The sequence below is a fragment of the Microcebus murinus genome, chromosome X, assembly GCF_040939455.1.
Source record: "Microcebus murinus isolate Inina chromosome X, M.murinus_Inina_mat1.0, whole genome shotgun sequence".
Classification (NCBI taxonomy): Eukaryota; Metazoa; Chordata; class Mammalia; order Primates; family Cheirogaleidae; genus Microcebus; species Microcebus murinus.
The window spans coordinates 41,099,502-41,119,148 of record NC_134136.1 but is presented as its reverse complement, the minus strand read 5'-3'; the positions used below and the strand labels follow the sequence as shown (position 1 = coordinate 41,119,148).

General features: G+C 35.2%; 2 pseudogenes; one reads left to right on the top strand and one right to left on the bottom strand.

Moving 5' to 3' along the window:
* LOC142865801 (C-terminal-binding protein 2 pseudogene) overlaps positions 1–16,567 on the bottom strand; it is a 46,603-nt pseudogene extending 30,036 nt beyond the window's left edge.
* A 198-nt stretch (positions 16,568–16,765) lies between these two features.
* On the top strand, positions 16,766–17,648 carry LOC105863757 (C-terminal-binding protein 2 pseudogene; annotated as a pseudogene).
* Positions 17,649–19,647: the final 1,999 nt, after the last annotated feature.

The following is a 19,647-nucleotide window of genomic DNA, read 5'->3' as shown; positions in this document are numbered from 1 at the left end:
CTTGGAAAATCTTTTTCAATGAGCCTATCTTCTCAATTTCATATTCATTTTTACTCAGCACCAGAAATGAAGGCAAATTGCAATTTACCAAATTGCGGTATAACCAATCTATTGATAGTGCTTTTAAACTCCTTCATAAAAGTGTTTTCTCTCTCATTCTTTCTACCTCCTCTAGATTTTTATTTTCACAACGAGTAATTCTAACTTGTACACTGTCTCTTAAAATCACCACACTGACCTCTCATCAAGTAACTCTCTGATATTGACTTGGTTTCCCTACTGGGCAGGCAACAGGCAAATTAGTCAATAGGAGTCTTCAGTTCTACTTGGCAGTTTTATCGCTTAGTGTTAATAAATTTATTGATGTTTTTGCTTTTAAAAATCACTCTGTTATAGGAGTTTAGCTAGCAATACCCAAGAGCCAAATCTCTTCTGGCAAATTGATCTAAATGAGTTTGTGACTCTGAAATTGTGAAAATCCTATCAGAGTACAGATACTCTTTGAGGCCCTTTCTAAGCACAAATTTCACTCTCGCAAACTCCCCTCCACACTTCCACACATATTACAGTCGCTCCTATTCCTCTGCCTTTGAATATGCATGTTTGTCCAATATTTATTTCAGAATTAAAGAAAATCATTTGACATTGCTGTTTCCCTCTATCTTTCATCCTAATACTCCACATTCCCTTCAAGTCTGTTATTACTGCCTCACATTATTATTACAAGCCTAGTTCAAATCTTCATACCTGATACTCTCAGGGAACCAAATACCACTTACCAGAGTTTTATAATTCATATTAATTTATATGTATGAATATTTGATTAAAATGTATCTGTAAGTATAGGCACCATATGTTTCCAGCATGTACTACTGTGCATGGCATCTAATGGGCAAGCAGATATTTGTTGAATGAATGAATGAGTGAATAAACTATTTCTTATAAGAATTAACCAAATTACCTGTCTTCATTGAACCACAGCTCTTTCATTTCTTAATTTCATAAAGTCATTTTTCTTATACCCACAATTCCCTAAAACTGCTTTGTTGAAGGTAATTAATATCATAAGCACAAAATCCAGTCAATTTTTTTGGTACTCTATCTTGATTTTTCAGCAGCATTTGAAACTATCAATTGGCTAGCTTTCACTCTTGCACTTGCCAAGATATTTTATTATTCAGCTTCATCTTCGAATTCTCCAATTACTGGGGTTTTAAAAAATCTCCGTTGTTTTTAGCTTTCCCCCAGATTTTTCAAATGTGAGCATTTACTAAAGGCTCAATATCTGACCCTGGAATTACTGTTCTAAACCAATTACACTGGTGAATTCTGTCTCATACTTTCAATTATCTTCTTTAGATCTGTAGGCTTGACCTATCCTAATATCTGAGCTCAAGTTCCCTGATGTAAATTGCCTACTGAACATTTCTATGAACGTCCTAGGTTACCTAGTTACCTCCCCATTTTCTCCTAAACATACTAATTCTCTCAGACAAGAATGGGAAGCTCATTCAACCTATTCACCCCTTAATAAATTACTCAGACTTCTCAATGCCTCCTGTTCATTCTTACACATGCATCTATTCTTTTAAGTTCCCACTTCGTATTCTCAGTACTTCAGAGTACAAAATAATGTTTTTATGTCTTGGTTCATGTTGTGACCACAAATTTAAATAACCACATTTCTCTATCCCTATGTCATGCTAGTCCTCCCTACCCATTCTGATGAGCCAGTGATACAACCTTATTTTATTCTCTTCTATGAATACTAAGATTTAGTGTACATACTAGTACCAGTGGAATACCGCTGTATTATCAGGTAGCCTTTTACTCACTTATAGCATATATTCATACACCACTGTTTCTTCAACAAGACTATAAGCTATTTTGTAATATGGACCCATGCTGCACCTATACCTCTATTAGGCAGCAGTATTAAGACTTCTTAAATCATGATGTCTTTCGTGATTCTTCCATATTGCTATATAATAGTTCAATTTTACCTAGTAATTATTACATATAAAAAACTCTCTACTCATAAATAATACAATAGTAAAATAACAGTACAATAATGGTGCATTTATGAATATATTATATTTCTCTACAATATACAAGACGCTTCCCATCTATTAGCTCATCTGGATGTTTCAACAAGCCCAGTTGATGACATTGCTGTAAATATTACAATCATTTTACAAATAAGGAAATTGACACTTTAAAAAGTTAAATGATTTGCTTATGAAATAATATCCATGCCCACTGACATATCTATCCACTTCTGGGAAATATTTCAAAATATAAAGAAAGCTGGAAGGTGTTGACCACAATGTTTCTTATAATACTGTCAAATAAGGAGATGGATAAATATACTTCCAGTCAATGGATAATTTGGAGCAAATAATTCAACAAATTATTTTCATTCAGTAAAGTCTCAGGATACAAAATCAATACACACAAATCAGAGGCCAATAACAGTCAAACTGAGAACCAAATCAAAGACTCAATTTCCTTCACAATACCAACAAAGAAAATAAAATACCTAGGAATATATTTAACTAAGGAGGTAAAAGACCTCTATAGGGAGAACTATGAAACACTGAGGAAGGAAACAGCAGAGGATGTAAACAGGTGGAAAACCATACTACGCTCATGGGTCGGCAGAATCAACATTGTTTAAATGTCTATATTACCCAAAGTGATCTACAAACTCAATGCAATACCTATTAAAATGCCATCACCATTTTTCACAGTTATAGAAATTATAATTTTACACTTCGTATGGAACCAGAGAAGACCCCGTATAGCAAAATCAATCCTAGGCAATAAAAACAAAACGAGAGGTATCAATTTACCAGACTTCAAACTATACTACAAGACTATAGTAATTAAAACATCTTGTGACTAACAAGAACAGGGACATTGACCAGTGGAACAGAACAGAGAACCCAGATATAAAACCATCCTCATATAGCCAACTAATCTTTCACAAAGCAGACAAAAACATACACTGGGGAAAAGAATCCTTATTCAATAAATGATGCTGGGAAAACTAGATGGCCACATGTAGAAGACTGAAACAGGATCCACATTTTTCACCTGTCACAAAAATAAACTCACAGTGGGTAACAAACTTAAACATAAGGTGTGAAACTATTAGAATTCTAGAGGAAAACATTGGAAATACTCTTCTAGACATTGGCCTAGGCAAAGAATTTATGAAGAAGATCCCCAAAGGCAATCACAGCAACAACAAAAATAAATGGGACCTGATCAAATTAAAAAGCTTCTGCACAATCAAAGAAACTGTTATGAGAGCAAATGGACGACCTTCAGAATGGGAGAACAGTTTTGCAAGCTACACATCCAATAAAGGGCTTATAACTAGAATCTATGTAGAACTCAGAAAAATCAGCAAGAAAAAATCAAACAACCCTATCAAAAAGTGGGCAAAGGACATGAACAGAAACTTTTCAAAAGAAGACAGAATAATGGCCAACAAACATATGAAAAAATGCTCAATATCTCTAATGATCAGGGAAATGCAAATCAAAACCACAATGAGATATCACTTGTCTCCAGTGAGAATGGCATTTATCAAAAAGTCCCCAAACAATAAATGTTGGCATGGGTGCTGAGAGATAGGAACACTCCTACACTTCTGCTGGGACTGCAAACTAGTACAACCTCTGTGGAAAGCAATATGGAGATAACTTAAAGAGATACAAGTAGATCTACCATTTGATCCAGCAATCCCATTACTGGGCATCTACCCAAAAGAACAAAAGACATTCTATAAAAAAGACATCTGAACTCAAATGTTTATAGCAGCACAATTCACATTTGCAAAGATGTGGAAACAACTCAAGTGCCCATCAATCCATGAATGGATTAATAAAATGTGGCATATGTATACCATGGAGTTCTACTCAGCCACAAAAGACCATGGTGATACAGCACTTCTTGTATTATCCTGGATAGAGCTGGAACCCATTCTACTAAGTGAAGTATCCCAAGAATGGAAAAATGAACACCACAAGTCCTCACCATCAAATTGGTATTAACTGATCAACACTTAAGTGCACATAAAGTAATAACATTTATCGGGTGTCAGACAGATTTTTACATTGCAAAAATACCAACAACTTAAAATTAGTCATTCCTTTTCTTAAGGGTCTTTTGGCCACCCTGACATTAAATATTTCCAGTCACCTATTTCTTCATAGTTCAGACTTCTGTAATTTTGATTGCTTCTCTCTGTCTCCTCGCCCCCACTTTCCCTCCCCATTCTTCCCTTTCTCTCTACTATCCAAAAATTCTGTTCACTTCTCAGGCAGAGAGGTTAATTATTTTTTGCTGTCTGTTTCTAAATCATGGTTTTAAGAACTTACATTCCATAGCTAGATCCATAGCTAGTTAGTTTACTTTTTCTAAATAAAGCCATTTCCTTTCTTAAGAGGAAGTCTGTCACCAACTGTTAAAACAACATATTTTCACTGTTGTATATATTTTATTGTTTCCTTTTCACCATAACTCAGCAAACTGGGTATCATTAGATCCATTTTATAGATTAGAAAACTAAGGCTAAGAAAAGTTGCATTACTTCAAGTTAGAATATGACACATTCAAGAATAGAATCCAAATCTTATTCCAAAGCTTGTACTGTTATAAGTGTGTGTATACATATATTTGTGTGTGTTTCTATTTATATATCTTACCATACTTAATTAGCACAAAAAATCAAGAATAGCATATTATCAGTGATATATAAAATTGGAATCAATAACTCCCAAATAGTTTTTCATCTCTGGAATTTAGTGAAATATTCATGTTTTGTTTGTTTGCTTTGGTTTGGATTGATTTTGTTTTCTATTTCTACATACTACTACTCTCAAAGGGGGAGAGAAATCACTTGACAAGTATGCTTACAGAATTCTAATCTGTGACTTCTAATTGAAGAGTGGTTACTAAAAACTTCAAGATGTTTTCCAAGCATATCTCTCTGCCACAAAAAAATAATTACCAGTATAGTTGAATACTATACTTTAGACACTGTATAAAGATATAATTCTTTGAATAAATTTTTCTCATCAAAACCATCCAGAGAGGTACAAATAAGAATTGATTGCTGTTCCAAATGTGATTGGGTGGTTGGGAAAATTGTGATTCTTAAGACTGATGTTCACAATAGAGAGAATAATTGAAACTTCATAAAGTTTTAACAATACAATGGTTAGAAAGAAAACATGCAGTCTTAGCAAATGCCTATGTTTAGCACTTGTGCTTTCCCTAGCTTTTATAGACACTCTGCAAATATTTGCTACATTCGGTCAAATCTAGGAAGAGAAATATTTTTAATATACAGAGTCATATTGCCAAAATTCTGGTAAAACTTACTTCTCCTACATGTAGAGGAAAAAGATCTAACTTTTAAAAAACTTAATAGGTGGTAAAGAAAACTTTGAGTTTAATATAATTTGTGAATTAAAACACACTTTAATTAAAACATCAGTAATTATCCAGGTTATAGGTATGAAAAATTAAGCCATGCCAGCTCTAAGAACATGAAAGATTCATGGGTAGGCTAACTTCACGTCTCTTATAAAATTTCATAATTGAATATATAAAATTGAGTGACACTGATCACAGATGGAAAGAAGTGGTTTTCTTTGCTTTAATCAGAAAATTAAATGTAGTGTACTATAGTGCAAATTAAGATATAGATGATTAATTCCTAGGAATATTTTTTAACATTCTTGTTTCCCTCAATACCATCTAATATCCTAGAGGATTAACCTATGCAGTGGTATCTATAGATTAGAATATTTGTATCAGAATTTCATTAATACAAAGCTGAAAAATTCCATAGATGGCATATAGGAATTTAAGATACATTTTTCTTAAAGAAACAGATAAGAGCTGACTCTTCTTAAATAAGGTTCTATATAGGTCAAACAGTGGCTATATTTAAAATAATTTACTTCAAGAGCTGAAAATGATCTTAAAGATGATCTACTCAAACTCTTTCATGTATAGATAAGAAATTTGAAAGCCTTGGAGGTTAAACGATTTGCCCAAGGCTACCAAGCTGGTTATTGGCAGAACTTCTGTAAGAACTTCACATTTTTTTCCTCAGTTCAGTCGTCTTTCTACAACATATTCTTTTTGTTTTTTTATAGCTGACATTTTGCTATTTTTATTGGTTTGTTTTTTAATGATGTTATGTATTGTATGTAGCAATGTAGGAGTAGTTTATCCTCCTATTTTCCAAATAGCATTACCTATACATTACCTATGTCAATCGTATCAAGAATCTGGAGGTATAATTATCAGTTTCTAATATACCTTAGTTTTTGTATATTGCTGGAAGTTAGTTTCAAGATCTTTTAGATGACAAATCCCTTAGCTTGACAAGTACCTAGAGTATTTTAGTTCATAAATAATCATTACAATTTTTGACTATTAGATTATATAATAATATCCTTTTAACTAAATAGACCAGATGGAATTTTTTCATTCTTTTAATAGTAATGCAAAAAATAAAATGCAGAATACAATAAATTTTCCTCTTATTTTATAGTATTTGCTGACCTTTATCCCATATTCAATTAGCAATTATATTTTCCACATTTCTATTATCACCAATAATGTACTGCCTACTGTCCTCCTCACATTATGGCTGGATGTCTGATGTTGATGAAGAACATTTTGAACCCTTGACTTTTCTACCAGGCCTTGAGGTTTTCTCTCTAATTTTCTCCAGATAAAAGGCGTAATAGTTCTTATACTATGTCATTTCATTTCAAGAAGCAAGAGAGCACGTAATAACAAGGGAAAAAATAATTTTGGATCCAAGACTAGAGGGGATAACACAAAGCCAGTGTAAACCTCCGGATAGAGAAAGAACGACAGTGTCTCCTAGCAGCAGGAATTAGAGGAGTAGCAAAGAGATACAAAGCCTAGAGGAGGCCAGTTAATAATGGCCCTTTTAATTTGGCATCTGGTTAGGGACATCCTTTGGTGCACTTTAAATATTTTGTACATTCAAAATATAAGAAATGAAAGATACAGGTTGTAATCAATTGAAGTATTACTTTTATGAAAGACATGACCATACCGGGGTAAATTTGTGCAACTGAGCTTTTCAGGGCACTTGATTTTAATAGGTTTTATTGAGTGAATTTCAAAACAAGCATGCCAATGTTTATAACTACTCATTTCTATAGTCAGGTTCATGCCATCTTAAGGGGCTCTAGTAATTTTTTTTCGATTTTTTTCAATTTTTGAGTAATAAATCTTAGCATATGTGAAAATGCTCAGTATTGGCAGAAATCTATTTTAGACATTTTTGAAAGATGTATGAATGAATCATTATCTTGTGGAAGTTTCTCACCAATTTAGTATCTTAAGTGGAGATTTATTTAAAGACAACTTTTAACAGCAATAGGATACCGAGTACAGAGTTGTAGAAGTGATCCACCCCCGGAGCAGGCACTGAAAGAGTGCATTGTTTTTGGAGAATTTAAAAACAATACTAAAATCTCTAAAAGTTGATATTTTTTAAATATCTGCATACACTCACAATTCTAACCAATGTCAGTGATAAAATTTCTCTCCTCACTGGGGCAAACTGCTCCCACTGCTCCTTCCTTTGGTATGCCATGCTCTGATAATAAATGCTAACATATGTGAAAACCTGCAAATGCCATTAGTGTATGTGTAGTCGTTCATTCAATCTGTATGTTGATATGGTTTCCAGAGCAACCACTCTCTGCAATAGAACCACACCTAAAGGGGAAATAGAAGCCCACCAAGGCCTTAGTGTCTTAGGAGAACTGAAGCTCATCAATTTAAGAATGCATACAAATTAAAATTATGTGATGTGGATGCATTGAACCTGATATTCTTAAAAGGAACATGGATATAAAGAAAGGGAAAAAATAGTACTTTATACCACTCATTTTTGAATCTGTATTAAGTAATGTGAACCTTTGTTCTATTTTGTGGGGGCAAAGTCCTGTGATGCTTCTGATTCCTGGAGTGTGTCTAGCCCATTCATACCTGGAATCTAGTTCTTATCTAGATTAGCCCTACCTGAACAAGAGTATCTTGGTGTCATTCAAAGCGATTAAAACAGCTATTTCTTTGCAAACATATAAAAAAATCCTCAACATCTCTAATCATCAGAGAAATGCAAATCAAAACCACAATGAGATACCACCTAGCCCCAGTAAGAATGGCCTATATCAAGAAATCCCAAAACAACAAATGCTGGCGAGGATGCGGAAAGACAGGAACACTCTTACACTGCTGGTGGGATTGCAAATTAGTGCAACCTTTGTGGAAAAGAATTTGGAGATACCTCAAACAGCTAGAAATAGAAATTCCATTCGACCCAGCAATAGCATTATTGAGCATCTACCCAAAAGAGCATAAGACATTCTATTATAAAGGCATCTGTACTCGAATGTTTATAGCAGCACAATTCACTATTGCATGGTCATGGAAACAACCCAAGTGCCCATCAATTCATGAGTGGATAATTAAAATGTGGTATATGCTCACAATGGAATATTACTCAATTCTAAGAAATGACAATGAGCTAGCACCATTTATGCTATCCTGGATTAAGCTAAAGCCCGTTATCCAAAGTGAGGCAACACAAGACATGGAAAATAGACCCCACATCTACTGGCCATCACATTGGTACTGACTGATTAAAACTATGGTTCTCAAATGGTGGTGATATTCACTAGGGATTCGGGGGTGTGTGAGGGGGAAAGATTGGGGAAAGATCCCCAATCTTAGGGATGTGGCGAACATTTTGGAGGGTAAGGGCATAACTCTAACTCTTCTTAGGGAGAGGCAAAGATATACAATGTAACCAAAATGTCAAAACAAACAACAACAAAAAAACTTTTTATTGGGTGGTGGGCAGGTGGGAGGGGGGAGGAGGGGAAGGGTGTATACTTACATAATGTGTACTGTACGTACCACGAGGGATTGGACACGCTTGAATCTCTGGCACGTAGTGGGGAGGAAGGTGGGGCAGGGGCAATATTTGTAACCCTAACAATATTTGTACCCCCATAAATGATGAAATAAAAGGAAGAAAAAAATTAAAAATAAAAAACAAAAAAACCCAGCTATTTCAAATTAGAGAAGAGGAAAATAAGCAAGACTTGCCATAATTCTACTTCCTTTGTCTTCCATTAATTCCCTATAAACACAAATTCCCAAACCCTTCATTAAAATATTTAAAGCAACATTTCCTCTTGTGTTGTATATAATAGCCTATAAACAATGGTTTGATGATCAAATATGTTTTAGAACTGTTGGATAATATATTCTGCCTTCAGGAAATCACAATGTTCCCTAGTACATTAAAGGCACTGAGAAGACTTGTAAGAAAAATGTGTATAGATTCACTTAATCTTTTCTTTTCAAATTTATAATGGTATTTTTTTTCTGTGTGTGTACCAACTTTAAACACCCCATGAAATTAGTGTTCCATAGTAGGAGCTGTATCAAATGATGATCTAATTATTATTTTCTATTCAGTCATCTCTGAAATGAATCTTCCTAAAATTAAACCCATTTGACAAATTATACTAAGCATTTTTCTTGATGCCTTGAGGCACAAAAATGAGTGGTATATAGTACTAACTACTTTTCCCTTTCTTGGGGTCAGATGTTCCTTTTAAGAATATCAGGTTCAATGCTTTCTCATAACAATTTTAATTTGTATGCATTCTTAAATTGATGGGCTTCAGTTTCTCCTAAGAAGCTGAGGCAATGGTAGACTTTTATTTCCCCTCAAGGTGTGGTTCTATTGCAGAGAATGGTTGGAAGTTTGGAAGGGGAATGGGAAATGGTGTGGAAGGAGAAGTCAAGTAGAATAGTTTTATAATTCTCTCTCGTGAATGAAAAAATGTACTTTGGTATTCCTGAGTTTCAGTACTGGCTGCAATACTAACTAGTTGTCACCAAGGGCAAATTACCTAATTTGTGAGTCTCAGTTTCTTTATCTGTAATATTTAATGATTATATAAATATTAAAGCAAGTACTAAATGTCAAAGTTGCAGGTCAATACCAGATTGAGAGCCATAACAGAGGCTACATAAACGTCGAGGATCTAGAAAGGCAGCAACTCAAAATCCAGATGACAGATAAGAGCATGAGGGCATATTTTCTTATCAGAACAAGACAGGAATTCTAAACTATAGGCACAAAAGTGTTACTCCTTTACCTCAGTTCCTGGTGCAATGTAAACCGGCAAATGTTATTCGGTGTTGCCCTTCAAACCTGGCTCCATGTATTCTATCATCGTAACAATAGAAAGGAATACATGATAAATAAATAGGCGAATAATCCTTATTTTTCTCCAATTTTATAGCATGTAAGGAGTCTTATCATTATAAAGTTGCATTTTTCAAAATCCCTAATGGATGCCATCATTAAATATTTAGGACAGAAAACAAAAATATAGTCAAATGTACATATATTTAGTGTATTTGCATTCTTGGTATTTTATCAGATATTCTCAACATTGGCTTCACATTACAATCACCTGAGGAACTTATAGAAAGCCAGTGCCCAAGCCATACCAGTCCAGTTAAAGGAAATCAGAATTTCTGGGGGTGGGACCCATGTTCAGTAGTTTATAAAGTTCCTCAAGTGATTGGAATATATTGTCAAGTTTGAGAACCACTGCTCTAGATCAGTGGTTTTCAAATATGGATAGAGATTAGAATCACCTGAGACCCCTTAAAAATACCATGTTTCCCCCAAAATAAGACCTACCCATAAAATAAGCCCTAGCCGGATTTCTAAGCGTTTGCACAATGTAAGCCCTACCCCGAAAATAAGATCTAGTGATGGGCGTGGCTACGCAGCGTATCTGCACAACCCATGCATTTTGTCACGGAGTGGTAAAGAAGATGGGCAGCTCATCTCATCTGCCCCATGAGAGCTCTGTTGCTCAACATGAGAGATTGGGGCCAATGGTTCTAAAGGAAATAGAGTTGTAAGAAATTCAGGATGGAATTCGGGGTTTGGAGAATTATGATGATGTTCCAGAAGACAACTTAACTATATTTGAATACATGTAGACTGTTGTACTGTACCTAAAAAAATAACACATCCCCTGAAAATAAGCCCTAGGGTGTCTTCTTGAGGAAAAATAAATATAAGACCCTGACTTATTTTCAGGGAAACACAGTACCTTTAAGACTTTGTACCAGAAATACCAGCAACTATTTATTGGGAATCTACTATAGGCCAGGCATGGAGCCACAGAGTTTAATATATTAATATTGCTCCCTTTCCATTTTATAATATCACATGAACTTATAATATGCCTTATCATCAATACAACCTTATAAAGTAGGCATGATATTCTCTGTTTTAGAGACTTTAAATTCTATAAGGATCCATGTATCTTAGTTGCCTTATCCTTAGAACCTAGCACAGGGCCTGGCATAAAACAGACAAGTAATAAATATTTGCTGAATGAATAAAAAAACCAGAATTTCAGATGAGAAAAGTTAGGGAATTTAATGAATTTACCGAATCTGCAGAGGCAGGATTTGAAACTGCCTAGCTGATTCAGGAACCTGTGCTTTACATACACTACAACACTGCTTTGCTTCTTTGCCTAGAGAACACTATCAATTTTCCATGATAGCAACAGTGATAATAACATATGCAAATTTTGAGGCTGGACATTGAAGTAATTCATTATTTTCTACCATCTCTAGGACTCCAGGCCCCTCAAATTGGTTCTAAAATCCATATCAGTCACTACTTACACTCACCAATGCATGCATACACTGTGATAAATCCCACCTTCAGGAGCTTGAGGATGCTATGGGAACTCCTCTGTCAAACCCAGCTAAAGCCAATCTCTTCCTTCCATGAAGCCATCTTTCTTAGAAGAATACTAAGTTGCCCTGAGATACTTATCACTTCTACTGTTGGTTTTGCTATACAATACATCTGTCTTATATGGCTGTTTCATGGATGTATATCTGGTATGATTAGGAAATCTCTAAAATTGGGTAACAATAGCTTATGCTGTGTGATGGACACTATTCTAAGAGCTTTACATATATTAACTTAATTATTGTTAGAATAACCATTTGAAGGAGGTATTTTAATATATCCATTTAGAAATTAAAAAACTAGTTCTATAGAAATACAATTATCAAAATATCTTTAGATTTTTACAACATAATATATTTGCTTAATTTTAACACATTGGATAGGGAGATCTAACATCAGGTCCAAAATCATCATAATTTTGAAGTAAGATGAGCCTAAACTGTACTTCAATATAATTAAAACAACTTGTAGGTGACATAAAATTATCTATGTTTTTTATTGCTAACAAAATCATAGGTATGGCTGATATTACTGTAGTCTTGCTTACTTTAAAAATCAAAGGAAATGGTGATTTTTAATTAGAGGATAGTGAAAATAGAGATATAAGTTTTCCTATCCTAACCCACATACTGGTTGAATTTAATTGACACAACTCCAGAGTCATTAGACTCCAAAATAAGATTTCTTTGCGCTGAAACATCTATTAGGAATTAATTGATCACAGGTTTCTGGTAACTGCTTGCTACTTCACATTGTCATAACTTTGTGCAAGGAAAATCAAGTGAGAAGATGTAATTTATTACTTTGCAAATATATTTTAGTTGTTTTCACATCAGTTATTAGGGAAAATTTAGGCCGAGGTTTAGAGGACTCCATAGTCTGGGTTACATTGTGAAGGTATTAGAGATATTCTAGAGAGAATTGGCTTGTATCTTAAATAATTTTTCCAATTTTTTTCAATGCTTAGGAGGATTACAAATGAAAAAACAGAGAAAAACTTAAAATTGTAACAGTGCTAGCCCATTTCTATTTTTATACATAACATCTATTTAACTAAAAAGTTGGAGTTCCATAATGTACATTCAGCTTTTCCATACAGTACAAATTTAGGCTACAAAAAACGCAAATTATTTTTTTATCTCATGATAGTACAAGATATTGATAAAAATTCAAAATCTTAACTGCATCAGTGGGACCTTAAGCCAGATGTCTAATTGGCACAAGTATCTATCTTGTTAATAAGCACCAACGTAATTTTGGATATTATAAATTGCTTGCAGAAGGGTTTTATTTTGCTTTGGATAAGGTAGTTCATGCATGATATATCCATGCTAACAATGATTTTCAGCTACAATTAGTGGGTATATTTTTGCTTTTTTGCAGCAGTTCTATTAGAGACAGTGGCATACATTTAGCTAAATCTGATAGCTCTTCTAGCTTGGAAAATTATATTCTTTAAGGAACAAAATAAAGCAGAATTCTTATGAGTATATCTTTAAAAAGAAATGAACATGTGTTTAAATGTTCTGTTAGTCTCTACTAAAGTTCTAAAACTAGGTGTTTGACTTTTCACCCTGCCAGACAGCAGCTTTCTCCCACCTACTTTCCCTGGCATAGATTTTTCTTTCATTTTTTCACTTCTCATTTGTCATTTTTAAAGGGCAACATGGAAAGCCTACTAGCAAATCAGACCAGACCTTTTATTTCAAATAGCCCCAGTTAATTGAAATAAAACACAACTTTGAAAAGTACAGGGACATAAACAGGTACAACAAGCTATTACCTAACAATTAATTGCAGCTTCTTTCTGTGGACCACGTCTACCAGCCTCTCTCTGACCCAATGGGCTTGCTAATATGGTTGTTGTCTCACTATTAAATATACATTCATAAAAAGGTGTCGTATTCGAGTTGTTTTATGGGATCCTCCTACAAGAGGTCAGTTTACTTTAGGAATTTTGGCACAAAGCAGGTAACATGATGTCATTGGCAGCATGATTTGAAAGCAAGTTAGGCAAAAAAGGGAAGCTATTAATATCAAAAGAGTGTCATTCTCTTTGCAATTTTGCCAAGTTGCTTTTCTATGCCATGATTGAGCAAGTTACATAGCAATATTCTATAAAATTATCTTTTTTTCTGTTGAATTCAAAGAACATGTCACATTTGAATATTTTGTTCTATCTACATAGCATATATAATAAAGGCTTAATTTAGGGTCATGAGCATTTAGTAGCAACAGTTTTATTTAAATGAAACATGCCAGACATGTCAAACTCTATAGTGGACTATGCGACATTGATGTTTTGATTCATAATTTAGTGTTTCTACAGGACCAGCCAAATGTAAATGTTTGCTTTATCTTTTCAGAAACCAAATATTGGTATTCTCATCAAATTCTATGTTATAAAGAAGCTTTGTATTTTCAGAAAAAAATTATGTTTCAAATAGTCTGGAAAACCCATCATTTATAAAATTTAAATTTCCAAAAGATCAAGAAGTTTTCAATTCAAATATTATTTAGAATGATCAAAACATATAGAAATTTGAGGGAAAACTTAACTGTTTAAAAGATGTTTTTAAATTTTTTTCTTCATAGAATTTTCTATCTATAAACTATATACCTGACCTATGTTGTTAATTTTCCTAAAATATTCATGAAATCACCATTAGATGAATTTAAAAGTCTGCTATATTAATTAAAAGATTGGATTTGTGACAACAAATATTTTAATAGGTAAATTACTAGTGAACCAAAAGCAAAATTGTAGAACTAGAATATTCCTTACTTATTTTCTTATTACATGAATAAGAGAATAATTTAAATAAAACCAGTAGAGCAAAATGATGATAATTTCAAATACTGTGGGAGGAAAACATGTAAGAATAAATTTATCCATATACAAAAAATGAGTTAATGAGTACTTTGTAAAAATTATAGCATTTCATTCCCAGAACATTAATAAGTTCTAATATTGTCTCTTGATCAATTTTTCTTTAAATGTTGATTCCAACAGCATAGAATAAAAAAATAAATATTTTATCTCAATAATCTATTCACAGTTTTCCAGTTAAGCATCTACTAGAAAAAAACTTGGTTTTGCTAGATTGTACTTCTCATGGCAATATATGAGTATTACTAACATTTTGTTATTTTGGTTTGTCAAATTAAGTTTAAATGCAAAGTTTTCTATGGCCTACAAGTCTATAGTGCTTTCTCTCTACAATGCAGCATGCAAGTTGGACTCTAATATTATATTTTAGTAATGGCTGGACTTACTAAATGGAGCTTGTAAGTGGATTTTATGCAAACCAAGTATAACAGTCACCCTGATGCTTTGTCATTAACATTTGACACTCATTAAACTTCTACATGTGCACTTGGCACTTCTCATACTGTTTTCTAATGTAATCCACGCAATAACATTATAAAATAGTTTTTATTATAGCCATATTTGAACAAAGAAACTGAGGTTCAAGCAGGTTAAATAATTTGCCCAAGAAAAATTGAAAAGCCAAAACTATAACTCAGGTTTGAGTCCAAAGCTTGTACTCAAAACTAACCTACATTCTTTATCTTATAATTATCTGTGGAAATTTTAGTATTCTGTGATAGACATCAAAAAAAGGGGAGGAAAGAAAGATTACAGTGTAGAGTAGATTGGGGAGACATGATGACTAAATGTAAAGTGGAACCCTGGCTGAATTGCATCTTAGAAGAACAAAAATACATTAGCATTAAAAAAAAAGGTGAAATCTTTATATTAGTTTGGAGTTTAGTTACTTATGTACTGATGTTGGTTTCTTAGTTTTGACAAATGTGCCATGATAATGTAAAATGTTAGTATTAGGTAAACTTCAATAAGGGTTTTAGAATAACTCTCAATAATATTTTTGCATCTTTTCTGAAAAATACAATGTCTAAAACAAAACAAAAATTGTATTAGTGAAAACGTGCAAAGATAAAAGGATAAATGCAAACACTAGAAAAGAAAAAAAAAAAAAACCAGAAACGTGTCTATCCCATCCTGCAAGTAGGGGTCATAAAATATGACGCTGAATCCAAAGGCCTGGGCTCAAATAGCAACCGCCTACCCCTTGCGACGGAAACCAATGAGGGCCAGCGTCTCCCTGCGGATGCAGGCTGCTCCAGAGGCCACCTTGCGGATCTGCTCCATGCTCTGTACTGGCGTGCCCTCCCGCGGCGCCTGGTACAGCCATGTATTCCCCCGGTACAGGTTGAGGATGTCCAGACATTGGAGTTGGTCGTCTCCTCCATGATCGTCTCCTCCATGGTGGCAGACGGGATGTTGCACACGGCGATCCAGAGCTCACCTGCAGCTTGATGTCTATGTGGTCTTAGTTGCTGCCTATGCGCACAATCACCCTCAGGGCCTTGAACTTTTCCAGGTCCTCCCTGGTGAGGGTGACGGTGTGGTACATCATGGCGCCCAAGCCTCGTTTCACAACTTCTCGTGGATCTCCTGAGTGGACTGGGCGTCACAGAAGGCCATGGTGGCCAGGTCCTTCAGGATCGGCATCCCCACGGTGCAGCTGCAGCAGTTCAGCAGTCCAGCAGTGCCACCAGGGGGCGGGGGTGCAGGGAGCCGTTCATGATCTGGGGGCGGTTACCTTCACAAATTCTGTCTAATCGCTGTCTCTTGACTTTGTGCTTATCTACAAAGGCCATTCTTTATGGAACTTTGCAACTCTCAGATTCGAATGGCAAAGCAGTCCTCTAAGAACATAGGGGAATTTTCAGGAGTCTGCGTGCATTACGCCACTATGAACTCAGTATAAGTCTGTCCACAAACTCTACAGTTCACACGATGGGCTGTCCGTCTTTTTAAGGAAATACAGCTTCATTGGTTCAAAACCATTTAAGTTGATGAAACCCTCGTCCCGGGCAGCTGGCATCCTCGGAGAAAGGCGCCCACCCTGGAGGCAGCGGTGGCTCCCGCCCGTCCCACCCCAACCGGTGGCTGTGGCAGTGGCGGCGACTGTGCAACCTCCCCTGAGCGCGGCATGGCTTCCGGTTCGGTCCCTGGCTCTTCTGGCTGCTCCGGAGCCACCTTAAAATGACGCAAGCAAATAGGGACACACACAGAGCGGTCCCTGGGCGTGCAGACAGTCTACAGTACCCTGCAGGACTTGCTGTATCAGAGTGACTGCCTCTCCTTGCACTGCAATCTCAGTGAACATAGCCACCAGCTCATCAATGACTTTACTACTATAAAGCAGATCCGCAGATGCCTGGTGGACGACAAAGCCTTACTTAGTCCAGGCCCTCAATAAGAGCAGGATACGAGGGGCAGCCCTTGACGTGCATGAATCGGGGTCCTTTAACTTTGCTTAGGGTCCCCTGAAAGATGCACCAAACTTTATCTGTACTCTGCGCATGGCCTGGTACCAGTGAGTAGACGTCACTATAGATGAGGAAGACCGCTGCTACGGAAATCCGAGCAATCACAGGTCGCATCCCAAAAACCTTAAGAAACTGTGTGAACAAGGAGTACCTTGTCACGTCAGCCCTTTGGTCAGTAATAGACCAGGAGGCGATCCATCCTGAGCTCAATGGTGCTGCATACAGATACCCATCAGGCATCATGGGCGTGGCTCCAGGAGGACTTCCTGCAGCCTTGGAAAGGATCATCCCTGGAGGCATCCCAGTGACTCACAACCTCCCTACAGCCGCACACCCTTCCCAAGCACCCTCTCCCAAATAGCCCACAAAACACGGGGACAATCAAGAGCACCCCAATGAGCAATAGCAGAGGATGCTGGAAGGTACTCATTCAGATAAACTTGGGATCAAGAGACAGTGGAATATAGATGAATTAAGAGAAAAGGAATTTGACAGTCTTTTTAACTGATTTTGGACATATGTATCATTGATATTGCAGTGCTAAAACTACAAGAGCTAGAAAACTGAAGATGCCTGCTTATGGAAGCCCCGAAAAACTAGGACGTGATTTATTAACGACCAACTTCTGTTATTGTGTGTTAAGTTTTTCATCTGTGCATCAAATCACAAAGAATAAATAGAGTTTTTTTCCTTTATCAGTCCCTTGGGCACAGCAGGTGCTGAACACCCTACTCTAGAATGTTGCATCAAGAGTTCCAAACATCAGGCCAGGCTCAGTGGCTCACGTCTGTAATCCTAGCATTCTGGGAGGCCGAGTTGGGTGGATTGCTCAAGGTCAGGAGTTCGAAACCAGCCTGAGCAAAAAAACGAGACCCTGTCTCTACTAAAAATAGAAAGAAATTAATTGGCAAATTAACATATGTAGAGAAAAAAAATTAGCCAGGCATGGTGGTGCACGCTTGTAGTCCCAGCCACTCAGGAGGCTGAGGCAGGAGGATCGCTTGAGCCCAGGAGTTTGAGGTTGCTGTGAGCTAGGCTGACGCCATGGCACTCTAGCATGGGCAACAAAGCGAGACTCTGTCTCAAAAAAAAAAAAAAAAAAAAGAAAAAAGAAAAAAAAGAGTTCCAAACATCAAAATAAAAAATATTAAGAGGAAATCCCCCCAAAAAACCTTCCTAAATACCAAATGTATATATATATGTGCACACACAAAATGCATATTTCATACAAAAAGAACATAACAAATATAACAAAAAACATATGTAACAAATAGCACAAAAATAAACATTATGATAGCATCAAAATGAGATATATCAGTCATAATAATAAACAGTGGAATGATTTCTGAGACATAGTGTTAAATGAAAAAAGCAAAGTGCAAAAGAATATCTGTAGTACGCCACCCTTCATGTAAGAAACACACACAAAAATTTGAGGTAGTAAATGGATGTTTTCTTAAGCTACGAAGTTTGTGGAAATTTGTTATGCGGCAAATAAAAAATAAATATATGAGGGAAAAGATTTAACTGTCATTATTTTTAGATGGTATGGCCATCTAGATAAAATCATCAACAGAATTGATTATACAAACTACTAGAAATAATACAGAATCTAGTGAGTTTGCCAGATAGATGAAAGAACAACCTACAAAAATAAATAGCATTTACCTATACCATCACTAATGAATTATTAAATATATTCAAATATAAGATATAATTCACATTGACAGTAAAATTTATAAAATTTCTAGGATTTAACTCAGATTGGTATATGAAAGTCCTAAGATGATCTAAATAAAGAGAAAAAAAAACATAAACATGCTCTTGGTTGAGATTATTCCATATTAAAACCAAGTCTATTTTCCCTAAATTAATCTATAAAGTACAATCCCAATAAAAATTGCAGTTGTGTTGTAATACCAATAAATTACTCTAAAACATATAGGGCAAAATAGAGATTTATAAGTAGCTAAGTCAATCTTAGGAGAAAATAAAGAGTTCTTGCTTTCTGATATATTTAAACAGAGTAAATAATCATAGCAATAAACACAATGTAGTATTGGTACAAGAACACATATTGAACAAATACTCCAATGGAACAGAATAAGAAACTCAGAGATAAATAGATTCATATGTCTATAAGACCTTAAACTATGATAAAATTGATACCACAAATCAAAAGGAAATAAATGGGTATTTGAGATTATGTAAAGAAAAATCCATCTTATTGTAAATAAAAAATACCCATGTCTCTTCATAACATACTTAAAAACATGGCTTCTAGATAAAAAAGAGAAGTAAAGTTAATAATATTAAATGTAGGTGAATATTTTTGTTCTCTAGGTTTGGGGAAGGTCTTCTTACAAATAATTCCAAAACACATACAGTGAAGCTCAATTTATGAA